At 39.1% G+C, this 9,563-nt stretch overlaps 1 pseudogene; it reads left to right on the forward strand.

The window, feature by feature from the left end:
• Window positions 1–1,537: 1,537 nt before the first annotated feature.
• Window positions 1,538–9,333, forward strand: LOC127770799 (wall-associated receptor kinase 4-like; annotated as a pseudogene).
• Window positions 9,334–9,563: the final 230 nt, after the last annotated feature.

The raw sequence follows: 9,563 nt of genomic DNA on the forward strand, positions 1-9,563 counted from the left end.
GAGCGACGGGAGGGACCGCGGTCAGCCTGGGCGCGCGGAGGAAGAGGCCGCATCGGCACCGGTAAGCGGAGGAGCAGCGGCGCTGGCTGCGGCAGCGTGGCAACGGCGCGTGGTGGAGCAGCGACGCCGGCTGCGGCCACACGAAGGGAGGAAGGTAGGGGCGGCGTCGGCGCCGGTGCACGGAGGAGCAGCAGTGCCCACAGCTGCCGCGCGAAGGGAGGGAGAGGGGCGGCGTCGGCACTGGTGCACGGAGGAGCAGCTGCGCCGGCTGCTGCCGCGCGCAGGGAGCAAGGGAGGGGCGGCGTCGGCACCGGTGCACGGAGAAGCAACGGCGCCCGCTGCCGCACGGAGGGAGCGAGGCGCCGGGTGCAGCCGTGCGGAGGAAGGGAGGGGCGTCGGCATGGGCTGGTGGAGAAGAAGCGACGGCTGCTGCTGCCGCGGAGGAAGGGAGGAGCAACGGCACCGACTGCTGTTGGATATGTATTTGGATCTGAAATTTTTTGTTGGACAATATACTGCGAATTTTTTTAAAAAAGTTGTCAAATTGAATCAAACGTTTCAAATTGAAGACAAATCTGTTTAAATTTGTCAAAGCTATGCCAAATTTACTACAAATATTTAAAAAGGTTCGAATGAAGAAAAAGCTTTGATATAACGTGGTTAAATGAGCAAGGGCAAAAATGACAATTTGCTTATGAGTTAACACTTTTATTTGGCCTGCACGGAATAGGGTCAGATGTGATGTTCGGTTTTAAAAACAGGGTCAAATAAGCAAACATAAAAAGTAGGGTCAATTTGATAGTTTGGCTTCAAAATGGGGTCAAGTAAGTAATTGCACGTTGACTGACCTGGAATTGACTAGGGAAAGTGGCACCATTTACGTCGTATTTGGTTTAAAACCAACTACATATAGGCCGTGTTTAGTTCTAAGGTTTTTTTTTTCAAACTTCCAACTTTTCTATCACATCAAAACTTTTCTACACACAGACTTTTAACTTTTCCGTCACGTTGTTCCCATTTCAATCAAACTTCTAATTATGGTGTGAACTAAACACAGCCGCCATAGTACTCCTTCTGTCCCACTCATTAAAGCACAGTTAAACATAGCACATGTTTCAAAACTAATCTTTAACTATAATTTTTTCACATACTATATTGTTTGTATCAACGAAATCATAATTATATGAAACAAAATTTAAAGGGCAATTCAATGATATTATTTTTATCAAATAAACTTTAATTTATAATAAACTATTTAGTTGTCAAATACTTGGAGAGTTGCATATTAAAATACGTGTACGCTGGGATAGAGAGTAGTACCATTTTTCTCATCTCATGCATTCCAAAGGCAGAGGACTAATCCACGCATTAACCTACTACTGGATTTATTAATTACGTGTATGGTAGCAAAGCGAGAGTACGTGGTGCGGACATGCGAAGCACTCCACTTATACAAGTACATCATATTGGACACTGAAACCAAGCAACATATCCCTATGCCACACTCTACTCCTAACACCAAGAGGCAAAGAGCGAGATGATGCGCTCACTACACGCCACGAATTCTCTGCACCTGCACCTGTTGCTTGTCTTGCTGCTGGCGACGACGCTACTGACATCGGCGAAGGATTTGGCTGCCCCAAAGAACCCAAGAAGGACCATATGGCAGGGCGGTTCCATCAACGACTGTTGGGAACGCGTAGGCTACGATAGTATAAATCAAAATTTTCTATCGCGTAACCAGGAACCATGCAAGTATTAGATCATAGATCATTACCACTCGACGCGCTGCGCAGCGGAAGAAGATGCTAAGAAGTTGAAGGAACTCTCGTGAAGTAGTGCGCGTCGATGTAGAGGAAGTAGTCGATCGCACCGGCTCGACCATCTCCTCCTCGTGCGTTCTCCTTGCCGTACTCCCACGCCGATCAGCACCGCAAACCGGTGGTGCCTCTACCGGTATCCACACGTACAAGGACGGAACGCCACGTGCAGATGTGCTAGCACCCGCGCGCGGCTAGGGTTTCTCACGTGATGCAATACCTCCGCCGATCACACCCCTCACGAATATATAGGATCCATGACTCGGGCCTCCAGGGCCCGTAGGACTCCTATTCGGATTCCTATACGAATTAAGCTCATATTGGATCTCCATCCAATCCCCTTATTCCAGCCCATTAAGCATGCGACCCTGTAGGTTCATATACACTCGGCTGTAACCCGAAAACTCATTTTCGGTGCACGTGTCAACAGCGGTCCCTAGCAGAACGTATTGACCCACCGGGTATACATAAAGATCATATCGGCTGAACCTCTAGTGTGTACTTGTATGAACCCCTTTGCCTCATGATATCGATTAAACTCAAGGCTAGATATGTGCCATCCTCTAATAGCTCAATCATTCACTTGAACCTGTGATAGATTATATAACTTGTGATTGACTCCTCAATCACCTTTGGCATGGCCATACACTTTCATAATCTATAACATCGAGGGGTCCAGAGATATCTCTCCATAGGAGGAGCAAATCCCATCTTGATTATTCATATCGCACTACATGTTTCACAGCATACCCGAAAACTACTTCTATAACTTCCCAATTACGGAGTAGCGTTTAGCAGTCCCTAAGTAAGCTACTACACATGTTGGTAACCATAATATCTCAGGTCTAAGTATTTAACACAAACACTAAATGAGATCACTGATGACACAACACATATGGTTCTTGCAGTGTCTCCTGTTAAGTCTATCCAATAACATATTCCCCAACATGTGTTCACATTATTAATTTGGTATCTCTGTACCATGATCCATGAGACATGATCATCAATTAATACATGTGCTGATCATTTAAACATATTTGTTCCACATATGATATTTGATCAGGGATCCTTTAGAAATAGTAACAAATAACATAAAGAGTCTCATGAAAGAATCACATATTCATTAACCAATAATGAGTTATCTATTTTAAGAAACAAAGTCAGATAAATATGTAAACATAGTATGTGATACAATCATCTCTATGATTGCCTTTAGGACATATCACTAACAACAGCCACCCTTGCTGGTTGCCAGAATTCATGTGGCAATCTGACCTTCGTGTACCCCTTCGGCATCGGCTCCGGCTGCTTCCGTAGTCCCGACTTCAAGCTCATCTACGATACCACCAGAAGCCCTCCGAAGCTCTTCTTGCACGATGGTATCACCCAAATTACTGATAGTATTAACATCGTTACAACAGAGGGTACGTATTCTAGCACGGAGGACACCTTTTACCTTGATTTTTCATATCCCATCTCAATGGCAAATGCAAAAACTGTTTTCTGGTCTTCGTCGTCCCCGAAGTCTCTTGGAGATTCTTTTGATGCTAAAGTATCCGGGCTAAGTTTTTCCGGTTGCGACTTTGATGTTTATTGGTTAAATCATCCATCAAAGCGAGGAATGGCCAGCTGTACAGCAACCTGCCCTGACGGTGAAAGAACGGATATGGTGGCTGCTAAGGAGAATTGCAACGGCAATGGCTGCTGCCTAATCTTGTTTGGTGACACATGGTTTGATTCTCCATCAACTGCAAAATTCAAATTCGTCCGCCGTGGCGAAGTCAATCTTGAATCGCATCATAACCGAAGCTTGTTATGGGAAACAATAAATGCCTATCCATGGGAGTATATCACTTGGAGAATCGTTGATCATCCTGACTGCGTAAGTGCCCGTAAAAACCAGATAAGCTATGCTTGTCTCAGCAACAAGAGCATTTGCAAAGACTTGGTGGACTTTTGGGAATTATGGCTACAACTGCAAGTGCCGCAATGGCTATAGAGGCAATCCCTATATTCTGGATGGCTGTTCACCGGATAATGGTAAAACAATCTGCAAACCATTTTATGCTGTTGTATTAATTCTTGCATGACACTTGATACTTGTCTGATGAAAAACATGACAATAAGATAAATCCCTTAGAATGGTATGAAAAATTGAACTTAACTCTCCATCAATCAGGATCCAATTCGGAGGAATTTGATCGAATCCCCACATATCTAGATGAAAATTATGTCCACTCATCTAAATCCCGTTTTCGATATTTTATCAATATGCCATTTTCATTCCCTAGCGCCAGCAGCTCCTAAGTGCTGGAAGTGATTTTTCTTTTTTGGGATAATGGAAGTCTACAAGTCAAGAAAGGTACAAAATGCTAGAGGCCCGAACATGCAATTGCGTATAACTCTGGAAGCCTTTTACTCAGCGAGGCTCACGACCTAGGATTCCACTGGCACCACTGCCCTACATTGCAATTGCGTATAACTCTGGAAGCCTTTCGAAATGATTTGGTATCGTGAGGTACCAGTACCTCGAGATACTTTTTGCTGGACTGGAGCAAATCTTCAACTAGATGCCTAACGACTGCCCTACATTTATAATACTATACTGTGTTAGGTATCAAACTGTTCAGGACAATAACAGGAAAAATCGAAATTAATTTGTGAATGGATAAGATGAGAAATCTTCTCTACGGTAATTAGAGTTTGTGGAAAATGGTGTAGTTTAGTTCAGAAATGGTGTGTAGTTTCGAAAATATCAAAAAACAATGGCATTCTTTGCACATTTGCATATGGACCTAATTAATTTTAGATGGCCATGCATCCATTTGTACTTTAGGATAACTACTTGAGGATGTATCCAGCGAAAACAAGCTAAGTGCTAGAAACTCATGAAAAGCATACCAAATGTTTTATAAATTCATGACAAATTACTAGAGATAGGTGTAGAGATAAAATACATTCTCACAAAATCTCAAGTTTTCAGACTCAAGTTTGTTTGGGCGTATAAAAAATTTTTTTGGGTGAATTGTAATTGGACACTATTCACCTGAAATTTATCATTTTTGTTACTCTCAAATGAAGTTGAGTTTGGACACTATTTACCTGCATATTATAATTACATGATACATACTCTCTCCCCTTCAACTCTCCCTCCTCTCCTTTCTCATTCAATTCCTTCCTCTTCTATTTTTTAGCTAATTAACAACTTAATATAATAATAATCATTAATTATAAACCTAAATGATTATAATTCTTTAAGTTATGTCATGTTTTTAGTTTGCTTGAGCTGCTGTTTTATTTATAATTAAATAAATAATTCAAGATATATATTACCATATTTCATTGTATAAAAAGAAAATATGTCATTTGAACATAGACACCTATATATGCATGGCAACCAAATAGAAGAACATTATAAAAAATAATAATAAATATTATATCTCCTTAAATCATTTGACATTCACGAAAGCGCACATATGATGTCATGTGTTGCGTCTTAAAAATTGAAATTAAAATATTAGACATTGTAAGACAAAAATATGTGACTATCGGTTTTGAATTAAATCGTTGGATCCATTATGCTAACGTATTAATTTGCCAACAAAGCAAATACGCAAACCTATTTTACAATTTATCACTTGGCTGAATTTTTTTTTCTTATTTTATCGGCCATGCGAAATTTACACAACAACTGGGAGAATTTACTATTTGCCACTCTCTCAAAATGCCAGTGCTCAAATACCACTCTCCCAAATTTTCATTCCCAAATGCCACTTGGGCCCACATGTCAGCCTCACTTTCCATTCAAACAAAAGTGATGCGGGACCCGGTGCTGGATGAGGCTGACATGTGGGCCCAAGTTGCATTTGGGAATGAAATTTTGGGAGAGTGGCATTTGAGCACTGGTATTTTGATAGAGTGGCAAATAGTAAATTCTCCCCACAACATCTAGACTAAACGTGGATAATATATAAAACTACAAGTTTAACATCCTTTTATATTAGTTTCTTAGTTTATATTGTTTGTTGTTTATTTTCATGGGATCACCTACATGCGTTTAATTGAAGCTAGAACATACCGCCACACCCCCCAAAAAGAAAGTAAACTGCCAGTTGTTTTTAGTTTATATGCTCTTTTTTATTTGATTTCATTCATGTTTATTCACCTATACGCATTTTCATATATTAGAATAATTTTCCATTCCGTTTGGTAATTACCTGAAAGAGCTAACATTAATTGAAGTTAGAACATACTTTGTGTCCTCAAGTAAATGGTAGAAATGTGAGTTGTTTAACGATGATCTAATGCCTAAAAGAAACAATTGATTCATAAGAGAAATTTGGTCAGCTGGTGAATAAATAGTCCTGAACATGCAAATTTCTATGGTGAATAACATAACTTCTTTTTTCCGGGGAAATTAACATAACTCCATGACAGTAAACACTTTTCTTTCAATTGGAATCAGGGTATAGTCCATTTCAACAGAAATCAAATTGTATTCGACACTGTGGGAATATTAGCGTTCCATTCCCATTCGGCTTGGAAGAAGGTTGTTATGCAAGGATACAGTTTTACCTCAGTTGTCAAAATGCAACTTCGTCCACCCTTGTATTGGACGATGGTTATGGGTCAACTTATAATGTAACAAACATATCAGTGGACAATGGGCTCATCGAATACATTGGCCCGAAAACTGCTTCTGAAGTCGAAATCTATACACCTGATGATGATTGGCCACAAAGTCTTTATGTTCGGGTTGGGACACCAGTTGTTTCTGTCCAATGGGTTGCTGCTCATCTAACATGTCAAGATGCAAAACGTAACAGTTCTGGATACGCCTGCATAAGCACCAACAGTGAGTGTATAACAAGCAATCCTTCTGATAGGTATGTTGGTTACCGATGCAAATATGCACAGGGATACCAAGGAAATCCATACATAAGAAATGGTTGTGTCGGTACGTACTCTGATCCTTTTCTTTCTCTAACAAGACATGGTAAAAAGTGTACTAGATTTATCGTTATGGCATTTTACCCTTTTAACTTTACACCGTGAAAAAGTTAGCAAACCACAGTCCTGTATCGTGGACTATTATGTTGTTTTAAGGAAAATGTGGCAAGTACTAGCAAAAAGAAGCAGTTATTTGCTCCCATAGTGCTGATTTACATATACCTCTATAAATTTGAAATGATTCACCATACTGCTGGTGGCCCACAAGATGTCCAGCTTTTATTAAAAAAAATGATTTTGTCAACTACTTAAAACATGGATATAGTGCCAAGATGATCTCATATGGTTGTGCCTACAGAACTCATGGACACGGTCAGCACTAGCTCCTTTTATGATGACAGACGTCAGGCATTGTCATCTTTTTAAAATATAGGACATGTGAATTTATCGATTTGTTTATATTGTTTTGACTCAAGTATTCAATGTCATGTTTCTGAGGGATGTAATTAAGGATCGATAGTATCCCTAAAAAATGGATAGCATTGGTAATTTCTGTTCTCTTTCTCAGTTCTGAACACTTCTTGTTTCCGCTGTGCCGCAAAACAAAGTCATTTATTTTGAAAATGTGGAAGCACTAAGTTAAACAGCAAGTAATTATTTTTCACCCCAGCGACCACATATTTTTGGTTATTTTTTATTTTAATTGTCATCTAGCTAATTTTTCGACACACACTAGCTAAATACCCATACTTTGCTACAGATTAAAATGAATTATATATATATGTGAGTTGTGATGATTTTGGGACAATTTGATCCCTATATACGTGTTTGCACAATAAACTTGTGTTTTAAAAATGAAATAAGATGGAGTCATATGTAGAAGAACTATTTTGTAATATCTCGATCTCTGGTGAAAATAATGACTATGATGCATGTGATAAATGAAATAAAACTACCAGGTCCAACCGCAAATACTGCTTTTCTTTTCTGAGACAAGCTAGATTAGATATTGCACCGGCTGAACATCTGTTTTAATTTTTTTATCATATCTAATATTAGTTTTCACTTCGTGCCTTAATTAAATATTCAACATCCTAAATATTCAACATCCATATGGTTCACTACAGATATTGATGAGTGCCTTCAACCAAACATCTGTCCCGAGATGTGCAATAATACAGTAGGGAGGTACAAATGTATTTCATGCCCTCACAAGACAGAGTATAATCCACTAAGAAGGCGCCGTATACCAAAACGCCTAAACCACCTTCTCTTAGGTAACCCTACTTTGTACCATGAATTATTAAGTAAATTACAGTGTTTTTTTATGAAGAACATAATAAAGATGTTCTTTGTTGTAATGTTGTAATGTTAGGTATTGCAATTGGTCTGAGCGTTGGTTTTGGAATTCTACTTTTTTGCTTGAGTGGGGGTTTCATTATTCGTCGATGCAGAAATGATATCCAAAAACAAGTAAAAAGGAAATACTTTGAGAAAAACAAAGGGCTTCTTCTAGAGCAGCTAATATGTTCAAATGAAAAGCCAAGTGAGAACAAAATTTTTCCATTGGAAGAGCTTCAGAAGGCGACAAACAACTTTGATCCTACACGTATTATAGGTATTGGAGGACATGGTATTGTGTACAAAGGCATCCTATCTGACCAACGTGTTGTTGCCATAAAAAAGCCTAAAATTATTAAGGAAGGAGAAATAAATCAATTTATCAACGAGGTTGCAATACTCTCTCAAATAAATCACCGAAATATCGTAAAACAACATGGATGTTGTCTTGAAACAGAGGTCCCACTTTTAGTATATGACTATACCAAATGGATCTCTTTTTGGGATCATTCATGCTGATCGAAGTAATGAGGAATTTTTGTCGTGGGGTGATTGCATAAGAATTGCAACGGAGGCTGCAAGAGCTCTTTATTACCTTCATTCTGCAGCATCATGGTCAGTTTTCCATCGTGATGTGAAATCCTCTAATATACTATTGGACGGGAATTACACTGCTATGGTTTCTGATTTTGGAGCTTCAAGATTGATTCCTTTTGATCAAAGTCATGTTATTACAAATATACAAGGCACATTTGGATACTTAGATCCAGAGTACTATTATACTGGACAACTAAATGAGAAGAGTGATGTATATAGTTTTGGAGTTGTTCTTGTAGAATTGCTTCTTAGAAAAGAGCCTATCTTTACAGATGAGTCTGGATCGAAGAAAAACTTGTCAAATTACTTTATTTCGGAGATAAAAGATAGGCCTATTAGAGAGATAGTCGCTTCTCATGTTCTGGAGGAAGCAACTGAAGATGAGATTAACACCATTGCCTCTCTTGCAGAGGATTGCTTAAGGCTTCGAGGTGAAGAAAGGCCCACTATGAAGGAAGTGGAAATGAAATTGCATTTTTTGCATAATAAAGTCAATGTTGTTCAACAAAGTAATAATGAAAGACACCTACTTCAACCTACAAGACCACCACATCATAAAGCTATGACAATTGATACAGGCAACAAAGCTATTTTAGAATCTTCAACTTGCTATAATTTGGAGTGAGAGTTTATGTCATCTGCTAGTATACCACGGTGACACGGTTTGGCAAAATAATCCATTTGTTTGCTTGCTATATTGCAGCCACTCATTTATGTATTAGTGTACACCCAATGTATTCTATATCAAACTAAATACTCCGTGTGCACAGAGTCTTTTTAGCACTTACAAGCATTATCTGAATAAATTGTTGGATAATTAAATTATATATTTGTGTATATGTTTTCGTATAGCTG

Source organism: Oryza glaberrima, chromosome 4 (assembly GCF_000147395.1).
Source record: "Oryza glaberrima chromosome 4, OglaRS2, whole genome shotgun sequence".
NCBI classification, from domain to species: Eukaryota; Viridiplantae; Streptophyta; class Magnoliopsida; order Poales; family Poaceae; genus Oryza; species Oryza glaberrima.